The following is a 23,656-nucleotide window of genomic DNA, read 5'->3' on the forward strand; positions in this document are numbered from 1 at the left end:
GGTAGTAGAAGGAGGCGGAACCATGAGGGAGGTGATAGGCAGCTGGAGGAGGGGCAGAGTGAAACTGGGATGGGAGAAGGGAGGGGGAGGGAATTACCGAAATTTGGAGGATTCTATGTTCATACCAAGGGGCTGGAGACTACCCAGACGGTATATGAGGTGTTGCTCCTCCAACCTGCGTTTAGCCTCATCATGGCAGTAGAGGAGGCCATGTATGGACATATCTGAATGGGAATGCGAAGCAATTTCTCCCTCTGAATGCACTGCCCTCCACTCTCTCCGCACTAATCTCAACCTCACCATCAAACCCGCAGACAAAGGTGGTGCCGTAGTAGTTTGGTGGACGGACCTCTACCTTACTGAGGCCAAATGGCAGCTCTGTGACACCTCCTCTTACTTACCCCTGGAACAGGACCCCACCAAAAAACATCAAACCATTGTCTCCCGTACCATCACCGCCCTTATCAACTATGGAGACCTTCCATCCTCAGCCACTAAACTCATAATTCCCACACCCCGTACCGCTCGGTTTTACCTCCTCCCCAAGATCCACAAGCCTGACTATCCTGGTAGACCCATAGTTTCTGCCTGCTCCTGTCCCACCGAACTTGTATCTGCCTACCTGGACTCAGTTTTGTCACCCATAGTTCAGTCCCTTCCCACTTACATCTGGGATACATCCCATGCCCTCCACCTCTTCAATAACTTCCAGTCACCAATCCCGACCACTTCATTTTCACTATGGATGTCCAATCCTTATACACCTCCATTCCCCATCAAGAAGACCTCAAAGCCCTCCGCTACTTTCTGGACAATAGACCTCACCAGTTCCCCACCTCCTCCGGTTGGTGGAATTGGTACTCACACTTAATAACTTCTCTTTTGGCTCTTCCCACTTTCTTCAGATCAAGGGTGTAGCTATGGGCACTCACATGGGTCCCGGCTATGCCTGCCTCTTCGTTGGTTATGTGGAACAGTCTGTGCTCCAAATCTGTTCTGGTACTGCTCCCCAACCTTTCCTTGGCTACATTGACGACTACCTTGGTGCTGCTTCCTGCACCCATGCTGAGCTTGTCAATTTCATCAAATTTACTTCAAACTTCCACCCAGCCCTCAAATTCACTTCGTCTATCTTGGACATTTCTCTCCCCTTTCTCGATGTCTCGGTCTCCATCTCTGTAGACAGACTGTCCACTGACATCTTCTACAAGCCCACTGACTCTCATAACTACCTCGGCTATACCTCTTCCCACCCTGCCACATGCAAAAATGCCATTCCCTATTCCCAGTTCCTCCGTCTCTGCCGCATCTGCTCCCAGGATGAGGTTTTCCGTTTCAGGACATCTCAAATGTCCTCTTTCTTTAAGGATCATGGTTTCCCTTCTGCCGTCATCAATGATGCCCTCACCAGCATCTCCTCCATTTCACGCACTTCGGCCCTCACCCCATCCTCCTGCCACCACAACAGGGACAGAGTTCCCCTTGTCCTCACCTACCACCCCACCAGCCTCCGGATCTAGCACATTATCCTCCGCAACTTCCGCCACCTTCAACAGGACCCTACCACTAAGCACATCTTTCCCTCTCCACCCCTCTCCGCTTTCCACAGGGATCGTTCCCTCCATGACTCCCTGGTCCGCACGTTCCTCCCCACAGATCTCCCACCCGGCACTTATCCCTGTAAGCGTAAGTGCTACACCTGTCCCTACACCTCCTCCTTTGCCACCATTTAGGGCCCCAAACAGTCCTTCCAGGTGAGGCAACACTTCACTTGTGAGTCTGTTGGGGTCACCTATTGCATACAGTGCTCACGGTGTGGCCTCCTCTACATCGGTGAAACCCGACGCAGATTGGGGGACCGCTTTGTCGAGCACCTCCGCTCCGTCCGCCACAACAGACAGGATCTCCCGGTTGCCACCCACTTCAACTCTGCTTCACATTCCCATTTGGATATATCCATTAATGGCCTCCTCTACTGCCATGATGAGGCTAAACTCAGGTTGGAGGAGCAACACCTCATATACCATCAAGGTAGTCTCCAGCCCCTTAGTATGAACATTGAATTCTCCAGCTTCCGGTAATCCCCTCACCCTCCCTTCCCAGTTTCATTCTGCCCCTTCCCCCAGCTGCCTATCACCTCCCTCATGGTTCCACCTCCTTCTACTACCCATTATGTTTTCCCCTATTCCTTCTTCACGTTTCCTGCCTATCCCCTCCCTGCCTCCCCTCCCCGCCTCCCCTCCCCCACACCTTTATCTTTCCCCTTATTGGTTGTTTGCCTGGAACCTACCAGCCTTCTCCTTCCCACCCTCCCCCCACCTTCTTTATAGGGCCTCTGCCCCTTCCCTCTTCAGTCCTGATGAAGGGTTCCAGCCCGAAACGTTGACTGATGGTTTCCACGGATGCTGCCTGACCTGCTGAGTTCCTCCAGCGTGTTGCGAATTTTGAACGAACGTCTTATTTTTAAATCAGAATCAGGTTTATTATCACTGGCATGTGACGTGAAATTTGTTAACAGCAGCAGCAGTTCAATGCAATACATAATCTAGCAGAGAGAGAGAAAAATAATAATAAATTAACAAGTAAATCAATTACATATATTGAATAGATTATGGAAAAAATGTGCAAAAACAGAAATACTGTATATTAAAAAAGTGGGGTAGTGTCCAAAGCTTCAAAGTCCATTTAGGAATCGGATGGCAGAGGGGAAGAAGCTGTCCTTGAATGGCTGAGTGTGTGCCTTCAGACTTCTGTACCTCCTACCTGATGGTAACAGTGAGAAAAGGGCATGTCTTGGGTGCTGAAGGTCTTTGATAATGGACGCTGCCTTTCTGAGACACCGCTTCCTAAAGATGTCCTGGATACTTTGTAGGCTAGTGCCCAAGATGGGGCTGACTAGATTTACAGTACAACCTTCTGCAGCTTCTTTTGGTCCTGTGCAGTAGCCCCTCCATACCAGACAGTGATGCAGCCTGTCAAAATGCTCTCCACGGTACAACTATAAAAGTTTTACCATAGAAACTACAGCACAGAAACAGGCCTTTTGTCCCTTCTTGGCTGTGCCGAACCATTTTCTGCTTAGTCCCACTGACCTGCACACGGACCATATCCCTCCATACACCTCCCATCCATGTATCTGTCCAATTTATTCTTAAATGTTAAAAAAGAACCCGCATTTACCACCTCGTCTGGCAGCTCATTCCATACTCCCACCACTCTCTGTGTGAAGAAGCCCCCCCCCAATGTTCCCTTTAAACTTTTCCCCCCTCACCCTTAACCCATGACCTCTGTTTTTTTTCTCCCCTTGCCTCAGTGGAAAAAGCCAGCTTGCATTCACTCTATCTATACGCATCATAATTTTATATACCTCTATCAAATCTCCCCTCATTCATCTACGCTCCAGGGAATGAAGTCCTAACCTATTCAACCTTTCTCTGTAACTGAGTTTCTCAAGTCCCGGCAACATCCTTGTAAACCTTCTCTGCACTCTTTCAACCTTATTTATATCCTTCCTGTAATTTGGTGACCAGAACTGAACACAATACTCCAGATTCGGCCTCACCAATGCCTTATACAACCTCATCATAACATTCCAGCTCTCATACTCAATACTTTGATTAATAAAGGCCAATGTACCAAAAGCTCTCTTTACGACCCTATCTACTTGTGACGCCACTTTTAGGGAATTTTGTATCTGTATTCCCAGATCCCTCTGTTCTACTGCACTCCTCAGTGCCTTACCATTAACCCTGTATGTTCTACCTTGGTTTGTCCTTCCAACGTGCAATACCTCACACTTGTCTGTATTAAACTCCATCTGCCATTTTTCAGCCCATTTTTCCAGCTGGTCCAAGTCCCTCTGCAGGCTCTGAAAACCTTCCTCACTGTCTACTACACCTCCAATCTTTGTATCATCAGCAAATTTGCTGATCCAATTTACCACATTATCATCCAGATCATTGATATATATGACAAATAACAATGGACCCAGCACTGATCCCTGTGGCACACCACTAGTCACAGGTATTTGTTGAGCGTATTTGTTGACATGCCAAGTTGCTTCAAACTCCTAATAAAGTGTAGCCGCTGTCTTACCTTCTTTATGACTACATCAATATGCTGGGACCAGGTTAGATCCTCAGAGATCTTGACACCCAGGAACTTGAAGCTGCTCACTCTCTCCATTTCTGATCCCTCTATGAGGATTGGTATGTGGTCCTTCGTTTTACCCTTCCTGAAGTCCACAATCAGCTCTTTCATCTTACTGACGTAGAGTGCCAGGTTGTTGCTGTGGCACCACTCCACTAGTTGGCGTATGTCACTTCTATACGCCCTCTCATCACCACCTGAGATCCTACCAACAATATTTGCATCATCAGCAAATTTGTAGATGGTGTTTGAGCCAATCCTAGCCACACAGTCATGTGTATATAGAGAGTAAGCACACACCCCTGAGGTGAACCAGTGTTGATCGTCAGCGAAGAGAATATGTTATCTTCAATCCGCAGACTGGTCTTCCAGTTAGGAAGTTGAGGATCCAATTACAGAGAGAAGTACAGAGGCCCAGGTTCTGCAACTTCTCAATCAGGATTGTGGGAATGATGGTATTAAATGCTGAGCTATAGTTGATGAACAGTACCCCGACGTAGGTGTTTGTGTGGTTTAGGTGGTCTAAAGCCCTGTGAAGAGCCATTGAGATTGCGTCTGCCGTTGACCTATTGTGACGATAGGCAAATTGCAATGGGTCCAGGTCCTTGCTGAAGCAGGAGTTCAGTCTAGTCATGACCAAACTCACAAAGCATTTCATCACTGTTGATGTGAGTGCTACCGGGCGATAGTTGTTAAGGCAGCCCACATTATTCTTCTTTGGCGCTGGTATAATCATTGCCTTTTTGAAACAAGTGGGAACTTCTGCCCGTAGCAGTGAAAGGTTGAAAATGTGCTTGCATACTCCCGCCAGTTGTCTGGCACAGGTTCTCAAAGCCATACCAGGTACTCCATCAGGACTTTCTGCCTTGTGAGGGTTCACTCTCTAAAGACAGTCTAACATCGGCCCCTGAGACACTGGCACTGTCTAAACAGTGTTTTGGTTCTCACTGTCTCGTATGATTTACATATAATTTATATTGTGTGTTGTCTGTACCTACGCGCCTGTTACTTGAATTTTTTCATTCTACCCGTACTCACTGTACTCGCGACAAAAAAAAGAGCTCATTTGAATTTTTAAAAATTTTGCAAATATATATTTTTATTTTTTATTACAAACAAAAAAAACAAAAAAAAATACAGCACATCCACAAAAACCACGACCTTTACAAAATCAAATTAAATATTGAGCAGCAAAAGGGAGAAAAATATAAAGGCAAAAGTAAACATAGACAGCAGAGGTGCACCACACTAAAAAACCTCAGTCCTCACCCCGTAAGAAAATCCAATACAAGGCCTTATATCCTTTCAAAGATGTCCCCTCTGTCATCATTACATAGTCTCAGTCTCTCCAAATGTAAAGTATTTGGTAGTTCTCTCAGCCACAGATTGTATGTAGGCACAGAGTCCATTTTCCACATTTGCAGGATTAACTTCTTAGCAATCATCATTCCAAACAATACAGCCTTTTTTCATACATATTGGCTGAAGATAGGGAGCTTGTTGCTCCAAGGATGGCTATGAGCAGGTCTGGTTCCCACTGCTTCCCAAAAGCCTCAGATATAAACTGTATTCATAAGAACACGACGACTGTTTACTCTTTACCATAGATGCTGTCTGGCCTAATGAGTTCCTCCAGCATTTGGTGTGTGTTGCCACACTAAAGTAAGTTCCTTAGTCGGTAACCTGAAACCTGAAATGTCACTTATGGATATGTTGCTCTGTTGGCAGACTACAAGATGTATAACTGAATTATAAATACTGGAAATGTTATTTATTGGCTCTCAAAATACTCACAGCAATGCTCAATGATACAGCTAAGTACTTCATAGGTATTAGAAGATCACATGGGGCTCACCAAACTGAACAAATTGAAGCTAATTGAGACATGCAGATGAGAGATGGTAGAAATTAATGGACAATTTAATCCATTGTTTTGCTATTTATCAACATATATAAGATAGAAAGATAGCTCTTTATCTCTAGCAGCCCATGCAAAATGCTGGAGGAACTCAGCAAGTCATGGTTCAAAGTAAATTTATGACCACAACCATGAGATTTGTTCCCCTGCGGGCATAAACAGCAAATCCAAGAAACCCAATAGAGTCAATGAAACACCGCGCTCAAAAGGCCAGATAAACAACCATTGTGCAAAAGAAAAATACAAATATAAAAGGGAGAGAAATAAATAAATAAATAATAAATATCGCGAACACAATATGAAGAGTCCTTCAAAGTGAGTCGATAGGTTGTAGGAACAGTTCAATGATGGGGCAAATGAAGCTATCCCCTCTGACCGCAAGGATAGGAGCAGAATTAGGCTCATTGAGTCTGCTCTGCCATTTCATCATGGCTGATCCATTTTCTGTCTCAGCCCCAATCTCCTGCCTTCTCACCGTATCCCTTAAAGTCCTGACTATTCAGAAATCTATCACCCTCTACCTCAAGTATCCCAATGACTTGGCCTCTACAGCCACCTGTGGCAAAGAATTCCACAGATTCACCACTCTCTGGCTAAAGAAACTCCTCCTCATCTTCATTCTAAAAGGACACCCCTCTATTCTGAGGCTGTGTCCTCTGGTGGTATCAGACTCCCCCACCATAGGAAGCATCCTCTCCATATCCACTCTGTCGAGGCCTTTCAATATTCAATAACTTTCAATGATGTCACCCTTCATTCTTCTGAATTCTAGTGAGTATAGGCCCAAAGCCATCAAACACTTCTCATATGTCAAGCCTTTCAATCCTGGAATCATTTTTGTGAACCTCCTTTGAAACCTCTACAATATCAGCAAACCCATCTAAGATAAGGGACCCAAAACTGCACACAATACTCCAAGTGAGGCCTCACGGTGCTTTACAAAGCCTCAACATAACATTGTTGCTTTTATATTCTAGTCCCCTTGAAATGAATGCTGACATAGCAATTGCCTTCATCACCACTGATTCAACCTGCAAATTAACCTTGAGGGAATCCTACACAAGGACTCCCAAGTCCCCTTGCACCTCGGATTTTGGAATTCTCCCCATTTAAAAAATAGTCTTCCTTTTAATTTCTTCTACCAAAGTGCATGACCTTACACTTCCCAACAGTACAGTATATCCTGTAAACCACTTCTTTGCCCATTCTCCTAATCCGTCTAAGTCCTTCTGTAGCCTTTTTACTTCCTCAAAACTACCTGCCCGCCACCTATCTTTGTATCATCTTTGAACTTTGCTATCAGGCCATCAATTCCGTCATCCAAGTCATTGACATAACATAAAAAGAATTAGTCTCAATACAGACACCTGTGGAAAACCACTAGTCACCAGCAACTAACCAGAAAAGTCTCCCTTTATGCCCACAATTTGCCTCTTGCCAATCATCCACTGCTTTATCCATGCTAGTATCCTTCCTGTAATATCGTGGGCTCTTAACTTGTTAAGCAGCCTCATGTGTGGCACCTTGTCAAAGGCCTTCTGAAAATCCAAGTACACAACATCCACCGATTGCCCTTTGTCTACCCTGCTTGTTATTTATTGAAAGAATTCCAACAGATTTGTCAGGCAAGATTTTCCCTTGAGGAAACCATAGCTTATTTTATCACATGCTTCCCTGATGCCCCGAAACAACGTCCTTAACAATCAACTCCAACACCTTCCCAACCATTGAGTTCAGATTAATTGTCCTATAATTTTCTTACTCCTGCCTTCTTGAACAGTTGAGTGACATTTGCAATGTTCCTGTCCTCTGGAACTATGCCAGAATCAATTGATTCTTGAAAAATCATTACTAATGCCTGTAAAATCTGTTCAGCCACCTCCTTCAGAACTCTGGGGTGTATAATATCTGGTCCAGGTGACTTGTCTAACTTCAGACCCTTCAGTTTCTCAAGAATCTTCTCCAAGTAATAACAAATTTGCACACTTCTGCCCCCAGACACTCTAGAATTTCCATTATACTACTTGTCTTCCACTGATGCAAAATACTTATTTAGTCCACCTGCCATTTCCTTGTCCCTCATTACTACCTCTCCAGCACCATTTTCCAGTAGTCCAATATTTACTCTCGCCTCTCTTTTACACTTTATGTTCTGAAGAAATTTTAGAATTTTAGGCATCCTCTTTAATATTATTGGGAGCTTACCTTCATATTCAATCTTGTTTTTCTTAATGACTTTTACAGTTGCTTTCTGTTGGTTTTTAAAAGCGTCCCAATCCTCTAACTTCCCACTAATTTTTACTCTATTACATGCTCTCTCTTTGACTTTTGTGTTGGCTTTGACATCTCCTGTGAGCCATTGATTTGTCATCTTGCCTTTAGAATACCTCTTCCTCTTTAGAAGGTATCTATTCTACATCTTCAGAATTGCTTCCAGAAATCCCAGCCATTGCTGCTCTACCTGTGTTCTTTTCCAGCCAACTCTGGCCAACTCCTCTCTCATGATTCTGTAATTCCCTTTACTCCACTGTAGTACTAATACCTCTGACTTTAGCTGCTCCTTCTCAAATCGTAGGATGAATTCAATCATTTATGATCATCTGACCCTAAGGTTTCTTTTACCTTAAGCTCTTTATCAATTCTGGTTCATTGCACAACAACACCCAATCTAGAATAGCTGATCTCCTAGTGGACTCAAGCACAAGTAGCTCTATAAAGCCATCTCCTAGGCATTCTAGAAATTCCTCCTTTTGGGACCCATCACCAACCTGATTTTCCCAATCTACCTGCACATAGAAATCCCTCATGACTATTGTTACATTGTCCTTTTGACATGCATTTTCTATCTCCCATTGTAATTTGTAGACCACGTCCTTATTACTGTTTGGGGGTCTGTATATAGCTCCCAGTGCCTTTTTATCCTTGCAGTTCTTTAGCTCTATCCACAATTCTAGGGTGCATCACAACCTGGTATGGAAGTTGTCCTTTCCAAGACCGAAAGAAGCTACAGAAGATCGTGAACACGGCGCAACACATCACACAAACCAATCTTCCATACGTCGACTCATTTCACACCGCACGCTGTCGGAGCAGTGCTGCCAGGGTAATCAAGGACACGACCCACCCAGTCAACACACTTTCCGTCCCTCTTCCCTCCGGGGGAAGGTTCAGGAGCTTGAAGACACGTACAGCCAAATTTGGGAACAGCTTCTTTACAACTGTGATAAGACTGCTGAGCGGATCCTGACCCGGATCTGGGCCGTACCCTCCAAATATCCGGACCCGCCTCTCAGTTTTTTTTGCACTACCTTACTTCCTATTTTTCCATTTTCTATTTATGATTTATAATTTAAATTTTTAATATGTACTAATTTTAACTATTTTTAATATTTAATATTTGTAATCTAGGGAGTGTGAAGCGTAGAATCAAATATCGCTGTGATGATTGTACATTCTAGTACCAATTGTTTGGCGACTATGAAGTATAAAGTATGATTCAACACCTTCCGACCAAATGTCACGTAGTTCTAATGATTTGATATAGGCGGGTACGATAGGGTCTTTTAAGAGACTCCTGGATAGGTACATGGAGCTTAGAAAAATAGAGGGCTATAGGTAACCCGAGGTAATTTCTAAAATAAGCCCATGTTCGGCACAGCATTGTAGGCCAAAGGGCCTGTATTGTGCTGTAGGCTTCCTATGTTTCTATTTACCAACAGACAACACCAACCCCTCTGCCTCTCTTCCTGTCCTTTCGATACAGGGTATATCCTCGGACATTGAGCTCCCAAATACAACCTTCATTCAGTAATGATTCAGTGATGTTCACAATGCCAAACGTGCCAATCTGTAACTGTGCTACAGGTTCATCTACCTTATTCCAAATGCTGCATGCATTCAAATATAACACCTTTAGTCCTGTATTCACCTTTTCAATTCAGTTTTCACAGTGGAAGACATCTGTAGTTAACTGGACATTCAACAGTGTCAAGGAAGTGAAGTATGTGCAGTGAAAATTATGACTAAGAAGGTGCTCAGGAAGCTTAATGGTCTGAGGGTGGAAAAATCTCCTGGACCTGATGGAAGGCACCTTAGGTTTTGAAGGAAGTAGCTGGAGAGATTGCGGAGGCATTAACAATGATTTTTGAAGAATCGATAGATTTTGGCATTGTACCAGATTACTGGAAAATTGCAAATGTTACTCCGCTATTTAAGAAGGGTGGGAGGCAGCAGAAAGGAAACTATAGACCTGTTAGCCTGACATCAGTGGTTGGGAAGTTGTTGGAATCGATTGTTAGGGATGAGATTATGGAGTACCTGGAGGCACATGACAAGATAGGCCAAAGCCAGCGTGGTTTCCTGAAAGGAAAATCCTGCCTGACTAACCTACTGCAATTTTTTTTTGAGGAAATTACAAGCAGGGTAGCCAAAGGAGATGCAGTAGATGTGGTGTACTTGGATTTTCAGAAGGCCTTTGACAAGGCACCGCACATGAGGCTGCTCAGCAAGATAAGTGCCCATGGAGTTACAGGAAAGTTACTAGCATGGATGGAGCATTGGCTGATTGACAGAAAACAGAGTGGGAATAAAGGGATCCACAGGGTTCAGTGTTGGGACAGCTGCTTTTTTACGATATGTGTCAATGATTTGGACTATGGGATTATTTGGGGGTGTTGTGGATAGTGTGGAGGGCTGTCAGAGGTTATAGCGGGACATTGATAGGATGCAAGACTGGGCTGAGAAGTGGCAGATGGAGTTCAACTCAGATAAGTGTGAGGTGGTTCATTTTGGTAGGTCAAATATGATGGCAGAATATAGCATTAATGGTAAGACTCCTGGCAATGTGGAGGATCAGAGGGATCTTGGGGTCTGAGTCCATAGGACACTCAAAGCTGCTACACAGGTTGACTCTGTGGCATATGATGCATTGGCCTTCATCAATCGTGGGATTGAGTTTAAGAGCCGAGAGGTAACGTTGCAGCTGTATAGGACCCTGGTCAGACCCCACTTGGAGTATTGTGCTCAATTCTGGTTGCCTCACTACTGGAGGGATATGGAAACCATAGAAAGGGTGCAGAGAAGGTTTACCAGGATGTTACCTGGATTGGAGAGCACGCCTTATGAGAATAGGTTGAGTGAACTCAGCCTTTTCTCCTTGGAGCAACAGAGGATGAGAGGTGACCTGATAGAGGTGTCCAAGATGATGAGAAGCATTGATCGTGTGGATAGTCAGAGGTTTTTTCCCAGGGCTGAAATAGTTAGCATGAAAGGGCATAGTTTTAAGGCGCTTGGAAGGAGGAACAAAGGAGATGTCAGGGGTAAGCTTTTTTTTTTTTTCCGCAGTGTTGAGTACATGGAATGGGCTACCGACGGCTGCGGTGGAAGCTGATACGATAGGGTCTTTTAAGAGACACCTGGACAGGTACATGGAGCTTAGAAAAAAACAGAGGGCTATGGGTAGGCTAGGTAATTTCTAAGGTAAGGACACGTTCGGCACAGTTTTGTGGGCCGAAGGGCGTGTATTGTGCTGTAGGTTTTGTATGTTTCTATTAATGGATTTGTGGCTAAATTTGCCAATGATACAAAGATAGGTGGAGGAGTGGGTAGTGTTGAGGAAACAGAGAGCCTGCGGAGAGACTTAGATAGTTTAGGGGAATGGGCAAAGAAGTGGCAAATGAAATACAATGTTGTAAAGTGTATGGTCATGCACTTTGGTGGAAGAAATAAATGGGCAGACTATTATTTAGGTGGGGAGAGAATTCAAAATGCAGAGAGGCAAAGGGACTTGTGAGTCCTTGTGCAGGATACCCTGAAGGTTAACCTCCAGGCTGAGTCAGTGGTGAAGAAGGAGAATGCAATGTTGGCATTTATTTCTAGAGGTATAGAATATAAGAGCAGGGATGTGAAGTTGAGGCTCTATAAGGCACTTATGACACAGGGTACCCTTGTGCAGTTTTGGGCTCCTTATTTTAGAAAGGATATACTGACATTGAAGAGGGTTCAGAGAAGATTCACAAGAATGATTCAGTACACTCTCAGTCTTCCTAAAGTCCATCACCATCTCCTTTGTCTTACTGATATTAAGCTGCAGATGATACAGATTGCACCATTTGACAAAGTCCTCCACCAGGGCCCTGTATTCATCCTCGCGTCCTCCTTTATACACCTGACAATTCCTGAGTCATCAGAGAATTTCTGCAGGTGACGTACCTCAAAGTTGTATCTAAAGTCCGAGGTGTACAGCATAAACAAGAAAGAAGTAGTGCAGTTCCCTGTGGGGCCCATCAAAGCCATCATTGTAGGCCTCCCTCTGGTGCTGTCCAGCTGAGCTATGTGTCAAACTCCTCAGTGTCACCAGTCACCTCAGGGACTTACGGCTTGGCTAGTAGCAAATATTTCAACTATTTTGTCCCAGTTAATCCAATTATTCGAAAATCAAATTTGATGAACAAGTCTCCTTTTTCAAATGGATTACGATACCACAGCGTTCCTTCCCCTTTAGCAATACGAACACAACCTGGTTTGATAACTTTTCCTGGAGGATACTTCACAATATATTCCATCCATCTAAATGGTGGAACATGAATTGAAAACCACTTCAACAGGACCAGTTTTGTGTGTCATGTGCAAGCCATTCTTCTCTCTGAAACACCACATGTTCCTTCTCCTGTAGTACAAGGATAATGTCACCAGGTTCCACAGCAGGCAATTAGAAAATAGCTGCAGGAGTAGGCCATTCAGCCCTTCGAGCCTGTACCGCCATTCAGTATGATCATAGAAACATAGAAAATAGGTGCAGGAGTAGGCCATTCGGCCCTTCAAGCCTGCACTGCCATTTATTATGATCATGGCTGATCATCCAACTCAGAACCCCGCTCCAGCCTTCCCTCCATACCCCCTGACCCCCGTAGCCACAAGGGCTATATCTAACTCCCTCTTAAATATAGCCAATGAACTGGCCTCAACTGTTTCCTGTGGCAGAGAATTCCACAGATTCACCACTCTCTGTGTGAAGAAGTTTTTCCTCATCTCGGTCCTAAAAGGCTTCCCCTCTATCCTCAAACTGTGGCTCTTCGTTCTGGACTTCCCCAACATCGGGAACAATCTTCCTGCATCTAGCCTGTCCAATCCCTTTAGGATCGTATACGTTTCAATCAGATCCCCCCTCAATCTTCTAAATTCCAACGAGTACAAGCCCAGTTCATCCAGTCTTTCTTCATATGAAAGTCCTGCCATCCCAGGAATCAATCTGGTGAACCTTCTTTGTACTCCCTCTATGGCAAGGATGTCTTTCCTCAGATTAGGGGACCAAAACTGCACACAATACTCCAGGTGTGGTCTCACCAAGGCCTTGTACAACTGCAGTAGTACCTCCCTGCTCCTGTACTCGAATCCTCTCACTATAAATGCCAGCATACCATTCGCCTTTTTCACCGCCTGCTGTACCTGCATGCCCACTTTCAATGACTGGTGTATAATGACACCCAGATCTCGTTGCACCTCCCCTTTTCCTAATTGGCCACCATTCAGATAATAATCTGTTTTCCTATTTTTGCCACCAAAGTGGACAACTTCACATTTATCCGCATTAAATTGCATCTGCCATGAATTTGCCCACTCACCCAACCTATCCAAGTCACCCTGCATCCTCCTCACAGCTAACACTGCCACCCAGCTTCGTGTCATCCGCAAACTTGGAGATGCTGCATTTAATTCTCTCATCCAAGTCATTAATATATATAGTAAACAACTGAGGTCCCAGCACTGAGCCTTGCGGTACCCCACTAGTCACCGCCTGCCATTCTGAAAAGGTCCCATTTATTCCCACTCTTTGCTTCCTGTCTGCTAACCAATTCTCCACCCACACCAATACCTTACCCCCAATACCATGTGCTTTAAGTTTGCACACTAATCTCCTGTGTGGGACCTTGTCAAAAGCCTTTTGAAAATCCAAATATACCACGTCCACTGGTTCTCCCCTATCCACTCTACTGGTTACATCCTCAAAAAATTCTATGAGATTCGCCAGACATGATTTTCCTCTCACAAGTCCATGCTGACTTTGTCCGATCATTTCACCGCTTTCCAAATGTGCTGTTATCACATCCTTGATAACTGACTCCAGCAATTTCCCCACCACCGACGTTAGGCTAACCGGTCTATAATTCCCCGGTTTCTCTCTCCCTCCTTTTTTAAAAAGTGGAGTTACATTAGCCACCCTCCAATCCTCAGGAACTAGTCCAGAATCTAACGAGTTTTGAAAAATTATCATTAATGCATCCACTATTTCTTGGGCTACTTCCTTAAGCACTCTGGGATGCAGACCATCTGGCCCTGGGGATTTATCTGCCTTCAATCCCTTCAATTTACCTAACACCACTTCCCTACTAACATGTATTTCGCTCAGTTCCTCCATCTCACTGGACCCTCTGTCCCCTACTATTTCTGGAAGATTATTTATGTCCTCCTTAGTGAAGACAGAACCAAAGTAATTATTCAATTGGTCTGCCATGTCCTTGCTCCCCATAATCAATTCACCTGTTTCTGTCTGTAGGGGACCTACATTTGTCTTTATCAGTCTTTTCCTTTTTACATATCTATAAAAGCTTTTACAGTCCGTTTTTATGTTCCCTGCCAGTTTTCTCTCATAATCTTTTTTCCCCTTCCTAATTAAGCCCTTTGTCCTCCTCTGCTGAACTCTGAATTTCTCTCAGTCCTCAGGTGAGCCACTTTCTCTGGCTAATTTGTATGCTTCTTCTTTGGAATTGATACTATCCCTAATTTCTCTTGTCAGCCACGGGTGCACTACTTTCCTTGATTTATTCTTTTGCCAAACTGGGATGAACAATTGTTGTAGTTCATCCATGCAACCTTTAAATGCTTGCCATTGCATATCCACCGTCAATCCTTTAAGTGTCATTTGCCAGTCTATCTTAGCTAATTCACGTCTCATACTTTCAAAGTTACCCCTCTTTAAGTTCAGAACCTTTGTTTCTGAATTAACTATGTCACTCTCCATCTTAATGAAGAATTCCACCATATTATGGTCACTCTTACCCAAGGGGCCTCTCACGACAAGATTGCTAATTAACCCTTCCTCATTGCTCAAAACCCAGTCCAGAATAGCCTGCTCTCTAGTTGGTTCCTCAACATGTTGGTTCAAAAAACCATCCCGCATACCAAGAAATCCTCTTCCTCAGCACCTTTACCAATTTGGTTCACCCAATCTACATGTAGATTGAAGTCACCCATTATAACTGCTGTTCCTTTATTGCACACATTTCTAATTTCCTGTTTAATACCATCTCCGACCTCACTACTGCTGTTAGGTGGTCGGTACACAACTCCCACCAGCGTCTTCTGCCCCTTAATGTTACGCAGCTCTACCCATATCGATTCCACATCTTCCCGGCTTATGTCCTTCCTTTCTATTGCGTTAATCTCTTCTTTAACCAGCAACGCCACCCAACCTCCCCTTCCTTCATATCTATCCCTCCTGAATATTGAATATCCCTGAACGTTGAGCTCCCATCCCTGGTCACCCTGGAGCCATGTCTCTGTGATCCCAACTATATCATAATCATTAATAACAATCTGCACTTTCAATTCATCCACCTTATTACGAATGCTCCTTGCATTGACACACAAAGCTTTCAGGCGCGCTTTTACAACTCTCTTAGCCCTTATACAATTATGCTGAAAAGGCATGGCTGATCATCCAACTCAGAACCCTGTACCAGCCTTCCCTCCATACCCCCTGATCCCTTTAGCCACAAGGGCCATATCTAACTCCCTCTTAAATATAGCCAATGAACTGGCCTCAACTGTTTCCTGTGGCAGAGAATTCCACAGATTCACCACTCTCTGTGTGAAGAAGTTTTTCCTCATCTCGGTCCTAAAAGGCTTCCCCTTTATCCTCAAACTGTGACCCCTCGTTCTGGACTTCCCCAACATCGGGAACAATCTTCCTGCATCTAGCCTGTCCAATCCCTTTAGGATCTTATACGTTTCAATCAGATCCCCCCTCAATCTTCTAAATTCCAACGCGTATGAGCCTAGTTCATCCAGTCTTTCATCATATGAAAGTCCTGCCATCCCAGGAATCAATCTGGTGAACCTTCTTTGTACTCCCTCTATGGCAAGGATGTCTTTCCTCAGATTAGGGGACCAAAACTGCACACAATACTCCAGGTGTGGTCTCACCAAGGCCTTGTACAACTGCAGTAGTACCTCCCTGCTCCTGTACTCGAATCCTCTCGCTATAAATGCCAGCATACCATTTGCCTTTTTCACCGCCTGCTGTACCTGCATGCCCATTTTCAATGACTGGTGTATAATGACACCCAGGTCTCGTTGCACCTCCCCTTTTCCTAATCGGCCACCATTCAGATAATAATCTGTTTTCCTGTTTTTGCCAGCAATTGTTCTCCTTCTCCACTAAGTGGAATATGCTGTCCATGTATCATACCCTTGTCTATATGAACTTCTAGAATCTTCACTTCCATTATCATTTTTAACCCCTCACATTTTTTTGCATTGATCCTTTTCATTGATATCTGCACCTTCTCCATCACAATCAGAGCACACGTCTGCTGAACTGTCTAGCACCAACTGTCTAATCATGATCAATACACCTCATCTCCTGCAAGCACTGCATTTCTGAACAGCACCTGCCTTGATGCCTTGACCACTACGTGAACTGCATAGGACATTTTTGCTCAGCTGTAGTTTTGGCGTGTTTGCATTATACAAATCTTCCGAGGAAACCTTGAGGGGGGATGCACCATATCCTTTCCCCTTCATCTGCTGTTGAAGTTTCTACCTTGACTGTCCATGAACTCAAGGAGACATGAGAAAATATCATCCATTGCACCTCGTCCATCACCACAACTCTCATAGAACTTGTTCACCATAGCATCATAAAGTTCCCATTTCTCTTGATTTAATAAAACTTCATAAGCAAAGCTTATTTCTTTAAACTTATCACCAGCATGTGGGTTTTTATCTGGATGGTATTCCTTAGCTAACCTGCAGTATGCCTTCTTGAGCATCATGGCACCAGACAGGACCCCAAGAATATCATAGGGCTCCTGATACCATCATGATAGAGGAGGAGGAATGCAATCAGCAGTCACAAGTAGACTAAGGAATACCATCCTGTCACACCATGGGTTTCGGTGAGGGTCACATGCCCTTATGAAAGGTTTTTAAAAAAATCAGATGACAGGCCTCAATAACTCATTCAGTGCATAGGTGTCCATGCTATGCCATGGTAAAGGTGCAAAAACATTTACGGTGCAAAAAATGGCAAAATAACAAAAATCACAAGAGAAAATACAGATATATACCATCAGATCTTTAGGACTAAGCTCCAAAACATCCGTCTGAAGTAATGCACCTCATCTTACCACACCCCTCTCCCTCACACCAATATGAGCCTTTAAATAAGGATCTTCTTACTCAAGGAGAAAATGGATAATCCATTCTTTGGAATGCGAGGGAAGTTGTTACCATGAGCCCGAACAATTACAGGAAACTGAAACACAGAATTTCGCATCTTCCTTCACAAGCATAAATGTCCACAAATACAGTCATTGCAATAAGATCACAATGACAATGTGCATCGAAACTCATCAACAACTACCCATTTTCCTGGAGCCAGCACTCTTCCCATCCTCGAAAATGAACTCTTCCACTGAGCCAGCACAGAGCATGTGCCACCACACACACAGGCACCTTGTTTAAGACCCTGACCCCACCCATCAGTTGGGTCCCCTCCCTGTAACTGGAAGCAACAACATACAGGGTGTGTCACAGAATGTCACTGTCCTGGAGTGTGCGACTGCAAGCAAAAGTGTCCATGCATTATCCCAGAATGTGCAGCTGATAAGCATAACGTCAGCAATGTCAGACAGAGATAATAAGAATTATGGGGCTACTTGGGGTGGGAGGAAAAAGATACTTGTGGCAGACCTCCTCTGTCACAAATACCAAGATCTGTTAGTCTCAGCACGATTTAAACGAAATGTGAATTTAGCATTTTTATGAGTTTGACATAAAATGTAACTATGTAATCAGAAAAGGCAAAGATTACCTTGAACTTTAGGTCACCAAAATTACAAGCTTTCTGGACCCCCAGCAATATCCAATGGACAATGCCTAGCTTATAAACATAGCAGACTGAATTTGCCAAAATATGGAATGGGCAGCTATGTTGGTACATGTATATCATAAATGTGTCAGAAGTTGGGCTAGAGAGGTACCAGAAATAACTTGACATAAGGTGACATAAGAAAATATTATAAAGATAAACTTAATGACCATTTTATATGAGGAAAGAGGTTCAGAACGTCAGGACATGGCATCCAATGCTTAGTGACCAAAGGTGGAGGAAACCAAAATTAGGATTGCATAAGAGAACAAATTGGAGATAGATTTTGTGATATATCAGTCACTGTTTCGGTTCTGTCAAAACATAATTTGTGATTTATTTTTGCCTTTGTATGTCCCATTCTCCCTTAAAACTCCATGTCCCTTCTTATATCTCTACATCCATTTATTTCAGATGAAACACAGTGAGTTTCCTTGATATGGGTTTATTATGCCACAGGTGCCGTTTAAGAGCACGCTGCATGAATGTTACTATTATTGTGCAGATTAGAATCTATCTTAGTTCTTTTTGTTAGTTGAGGCATTGAGAGGATATCCTTGCTACACTCAGTCATCACTTTATTCGGTACTTCCTGTACCTGATAAAGTGGCCACTGAATTTAGGTTCATGGTCTTCTGCTGCTGTAGCCCATCCACTTCAAGGTTCAACATGTTGTGCATTCAGAGATGCTCTTCTACACACCACTGTTGTAATACGTGGTTGTTCACGTTAATATCTCCTTCCTGTCAGCTTGAACCAGTCTGGCCATTCTCCTCTGACCTCTATCATTAACAAGGGATTTTTGTTCACAGAACTGGCACTCACTGGATTTTTTTTTCCTCTTTTGTTTTCCCCGGAAACTGTTCCCACACAACTCTAGAAAATGTTGTATGTGAAAATCTCAGGAGATCAGCAATTTCTGAGATACTCAATCCACCCGGCCTGGCACCAATAATCACTCCAAAGTCAATGTCACTCAGATTACATTTCTTCCCCATTCTGAGGTTTGGGCTGACAACTGAACTTCTTGATCATGTTTTCATGCATTGAGTTACTGCCCCATGATTGGCTGATTAGATATTTATAATAACAAGTGTACAGGTGTACCTAATAAAGTGGCCACTGAGTATATATTTCAACTGTTACCACAGGGTTGAACTTTAACATCCACCTGAGCAGACACACTAACCCTCATTCACCATCTCCAAAAGTGTAGCACTCTTTCTTGAATGTCCGGTCTAGTTTAAGTGTTTAAATCTCGGATTGATTGTCTTCTGAACAGAGGGCAAGCAATAATGGAAGTTAATACATTTGTAAGCATTTTACAGTGTATTTAGTACAATTTTGGCAAATCTAGTATTCAAAGCTGTGGGCTGCTGAATTAACCTGACAGCTAACCAAAAGTTTGATTTCCAGTTTGAAACCAGTTCTGCTGAAAAGCCCTGGAGTTGAAATGTTAACAGTTCCTCTTCCCAAAGATGCTGTCAGACCTGCTGAATGTTTCCAACATTTTCTATTTCTGGTTCTGAAGCTTTTCTTCATAACTGATTGGAAATGCTGCACAGATGCAGTTTCTGTATTGGTCTTTGATCTACATTGTGCAGAGAAGACTGCATTGTGAACAATGCATTACAAGTCACTGCTTCATTAGAAATCATGTTCCTCAACCCAGCCAAATGAGAGTGTAAATTTTTTTTATTAAATAAGTGTTGAGATCTTCTCCACATATGTGCAAATGGGATCATAGGAAGGGGAAGAACTTATTGGGAGTGAATGAGAAATGGACCAGAGTGCTGTAGAGCAGCGGTCCCCAACCACCAGGCCGCAAAGCACATGCTACCAGGCCGCGAGGAAGTGATATGATTTGGCGATACGAGTCAGCTGCACCTTTCCTCATTCCCTGTCATGGCCACTGTTGAGCTTGAACGCATGCGAGATCATTACGCACGCATCATCCATGTCAGCGCGGGAAGAAGAACAACTCTTCGAGCTTGCAAATGACGGTGGGCTGAAAAATATGTTTGACATAACATCTCTGCCGGCATTCTGGATCAAAGTCAAGGCTAAATATCCTGAGATAGCCACGAAAGCACTGAAAACGTTGCTTCTATTTCCAACATATCTCTGCAATGAATGCAATGAAAACCAAATTGCGGAATAGACTGGACATAAGGAACCCCCTTCGAGTATCGCTGTCTCCCATCACCCCTCGATGGCACCGTCTTGTTGCAGGGAAACAAGCCCAGGGCTCCCACTGATTCAGCGATATTGATGTGTTGCAATGATTTTATATGTTCATACAGGGAAAATATGTGCTGCGTGTTTAATATCCAAACGTTACTTAAAATGTTATGATGCTATTGACTTATAAAACCATATAACAATTACAGCACTGAAACAGGCCATCTCTGCCCTTCTAGTCCGTGCCGAACGCTACTCTCACCTAGGCCCACTGACCTGAACTCAGCCCATAACCCTCCATTCCTTTCCTGTCCGTATACCTATCCAATTTTTCTTTAAATGATAATATCGAACCTGCCTCTACCACTTCTACTGGAAGTTTGTTCAACACTTACTTCAAGATCCCCTGTCCTCTCCTGATAATTGACTTATCACTATATTCATGCGAGGAAAATATGCGCTGTGTGTTTAATATAAAATTCATTCGATAAACCCTTTAGATCATTGCCCTCCTTTCTCTGCGATTAAATCATGTTCAACTTCTAACATATCAGAAAAACACAAGTAGGAGCAGGAGTTAGCCATTTGCTCTTTGAGCCTATTCCGACTCTCTAAGATGAGAACTAAACTGATCTCCACCTAACAGCCTTTTCCCCACAGTGAGTAATTCCCCTATGATGTGTAAAATTATCTAACTGTGTCTTGAATACATTTAATGAGGTAACCTGTACTGCATCCATGGGCAGAGAATTCTACTAATCCCCAGGAAAAGCAATTCCTCCTCATCTCTGTCCAAAATATACTCCCCAAATCTTGGAGCTACGTCTCCTAGCTCTCATCTCATCTACTAGTGGAGACAACTTTGCTGCCTATATCTTATATATCCTTTTCATAATGCTAATCCCCTCCTCTCTGGTATCAACCTGGTGAAATTGTCCTAAAGGGGGGCACTGGGAGCAGACCCAAATGCAAGACACAGACAAAGCAGGGGGAAGTGGGGAAGAAATGACGCTGGACATTGACACAGGCCCTAGACGAGACTAGGATACAGGGCCTAGGCTAGGAAAGCAGAACCAGGACAAGGAACTAGAAACTAGGAGCCTGGGCTAGGACTCCAAGCCAGAGACAGGACAGGGACCCAGAACCTGGGTCTTGACTCGGGCTCACGACTCCAGATCTAGGCAAGGACAAGACGTGGCTACAGGACATGGCGTGGAACTCCTGCATAGGATGAGGCATATGGACAAGACGAGAACCCAAAACTTTGACTTGGTCTTGGCAGAACTGGAACACAGACTTGCTCTTGGCAGAACTGGAACATGGAACACAGGGCCAGGGCCCCTCCTTTGGAACAGGACTTGGGGCCGGGGCTCTACACAGAGTCAGGACCCCTCCTAGGGAGCAGGACATAGGGCCAGCACTCATACAGTTCTCCACTCAAGGTAGCGGCAAACAGCCAGACCTACCTAGCAAAGGCGTGGACACAGAGACAATTCCCAACTCAACATAACAGCAAACAGCCAGACCTACCTGGCAAAGGCAGGGACACAAAGATAGTTCCAAACAACAAAAGACAGTTCCTTATCTAGACACAGCAAGGCTCCAGTCTTGTTCCGGTAGTAGAATTTGACAGTGATGGGAGGGGGGAGGGGGGAGGGGGGAGGGGGGAGGGGAAACAGTCCAGCCCATGAAGCTGTCTGTCTGTATCTTGTTTTACGGCGGTTGGCATCCAGCTTAATGGTGCATTACCGCCACCCTCTGCTCCAGAATGTGCACTAGACATACATTCTAAATCCCTTCACCCAATCTCACACACACACACACACACACACACACACACACACACCTACACTTCACCTTCCCATCTCTGACCATCCTAGTATCCTATTCCTGTTTATTCGTCATATTCTATAAAAAACCCCTGTACCCCTTAAAAATGCTAAAAATACCCAGACTTGTGCTCTCTCACCCATGCCCAGCAACCCTTTTAATGTGAATTCCTGCATCCCCAACTCCCTTAATTTATTTCTCATCATCTCTCTCTGTATCCCATACTTCCTGCAACACAAAACTACATGTTCTACTGACTCCTCTTCCTGACATTACTCTCACAATCCTGTCTGGTGTTTCCCTATCATTTTCAATGTTTTGTTTAATGCACAATGCCCCAGCCTTAACCTAGTCCACACAATTTCCTCTCTTCTGTTTCCATTACCTACCCTAGTAACTGCAACACTTTTGTATTTGATATAAATGCCTCCCTTTCCCTTCCCTGTCCCATCTTTCTTGCCACATTCGGTTGACTTTTTCCCCAGATTACACACTTAACCTCTGCTTTACTGATACTAATGTGCATTTCCACATTTTCTTTCTTTAACGCCCTCTTTGCCAACTCATCCACCCTCTCATTCCCCTTCACCCCTACATGTGCTGGAACCCATAGAAATTTTACCTGACCTCCCTGATTTGCAATCCTTGCAACTAACTGAAGGACTTCGTAAAGTACATCTTGCTGACTGTTTGTGTGAAAAGACCTTAAACTTGCTAGAATAGAGGATGAATCTGAACATATCAATGCTTTGACTTGGCTGGCTTTCTGCACCCATTGCAACGCAACCAACACTGCCAGCATCTCCACTGTAAACACTCCTAACTTATTAGATGTTCTTCTGCTGATTCCAATTTCTTTTGCTGGTATGACCACCCCAAACCCTGTCATTCCTGTTGCAGGTTCCTTCGCACCATCCGTATAAATGTGAGTATAATCGCTATACTTTTCCATCACATGACAGTTAAATGCATTTACCAAATCTGTTTTATATCTTTCTTTCCTTTTTACCTCTAACAAATGCCAGTCTATGTCAGGCCATACAAGCTTCCATGGAGCTACAACCAGATAAACTACTGAAGGACTTATCCTCAGATCAAATACTCCACATTCTTTTGCGATATCATTCCCTACCCGACTAAAGGTATCCCTCTGAAACCTCCCATTTTCCCAGCACTCCTGCAACACTCCTTTAGTAGGGTGAGAATCATTGTGCCCCTGCAAGTTAGCCTAGTAGTTTGCCATCAGTTGCATCCTTCTTAGTTCCAAAGGCATTATTCCCATTTCTACCTGTAGGGCTGACACTGGTGATGTTTTAAAAGCCCCACTGCACACGCTCAAGGCCTGAGCCTGAATCACATCCAGTTTCCTTATAAGAGACCAGCTGCTGATCCATATACTATATTTCCATAATCCAATACAGATCTTA

The 23,656-nt window shown here is 43.9% G+C and overlaps 1 pseudogene; it reads right to left on the reverse strand.

The window, feature by feature from the left end:
* Window positions 1-12,428: 12,428 nt before the first annotated feature.
* LOC140196657 (dnaJ homolog subfamily A member 2-like) lies at window positions 12,429-17,144 on the reverse strand (annotated as a pseudogene).
* Between the last annotated feature and the right edge of the window lie 6,512 nt (window positions 17,145-23,656).

This window comes from Mobula birostris, chromosome 1 (genome assembly GCF_030028105.1).
Source record: "Mobula birostris isolate sMobBir1 chromosome 1, sMobBir1.hap1, whole genome shotgun sequence".
Classification (NCBI taxonomy): domain Eukaryota; kingdom Metazoa; phylum Chordata; class Chondrichthyes; order Myliobatiformes; family Myliobatidae; genus Mobula; species Mobula birostris.